The sequence below is a fragment of the Petromyzon marinus genome, unplaced genomic scaffold (genome assembly GCF_048934315.1).
Source record: "Petromyzon marinus isolate PM22_M1 ecotype Great Lakes invasive population unplaced genomic scaffold, UKy_Petmar_22M1.pri1.0 PM_G_Scaffold_18, whole genome shotgun sequence".
In the NCBI taxonomy this organism is placed as follows: Eukaryota; Metazoa; Chordata; class Hyperoartia; order Petromyzontiformes; family Petromyzontidae; genus Petromyzon; species Petromyzon marinus.
The window spans coordinates 1,032,501-1,033,269 of record NW_027422739.1 but is presented as its reverse complement, the minus strand read 5'-3'; positions in this window follow the sequence as shown (position 1 = coordinate 1,033,269).

Sequence of the window (769 nt, the reverse complement as noted above, 5' to 3'; positions counted from 1 at the left end):
GAGGTTGGAGAAGGAGGAAGCGTTTAGGAGTGGGGATAGAGACAGATTCAAGGAGTCGAAGAACAGGTTTAGCAAAGCGGTGAGAGAGGCTAAACGACTGTACTCAGAGACACTAAAACACCAGTTCTCTACTAACGACGCTGCTTCTGTCTGCCAAAGGGCTCAGGCACATCACCAACTACAAACCCAGAGCGCCCCACACCACTAACGACTCCCGCCTAGCCAACGACCTGAACGAGTTCTACCGTAGATTTGAAAGACAATTGGACTGTCCTGAACCACCCCTTCCCACCCAAGAGGCCCCATCCCCCACCCATACTACAGAAACGACTCTCTCCTTTCAGGAGGGAGAAGTTAATGGGCTTTTCAAGAGGCAGAATCCACGCAAAGCAGCCGGGCCGGACTCTGTCTCTCCAGCCACCCTCAGGCACTGCGCTGACCAGCTGTCTCCGGTGTTCACCAACATCTTTAACACCTCCCTGGAGACATGCCATGTACCAGCCTGTCTCAAGTCCTCCACCATCATCGCTGTGCCCAAAAAGCTAAGGCCAACAGGACTAAATGATTACAGACCGGTCGCCCTTACATCTGTGGTAATGAAGTCTTTTGAGCGCCTGCTCCTGGCACACCTCAAAGCCATCACAGACCCTCTCCTGGACCCCCTTCAGTTTGCCTACAGAGCCAACAGGTCTGTGGACGACGCAGTTAACATGGCCCTCCACTTCACCCTACAGCATGTGGACGCCCCAGCATCCTACGCCAGGATCCT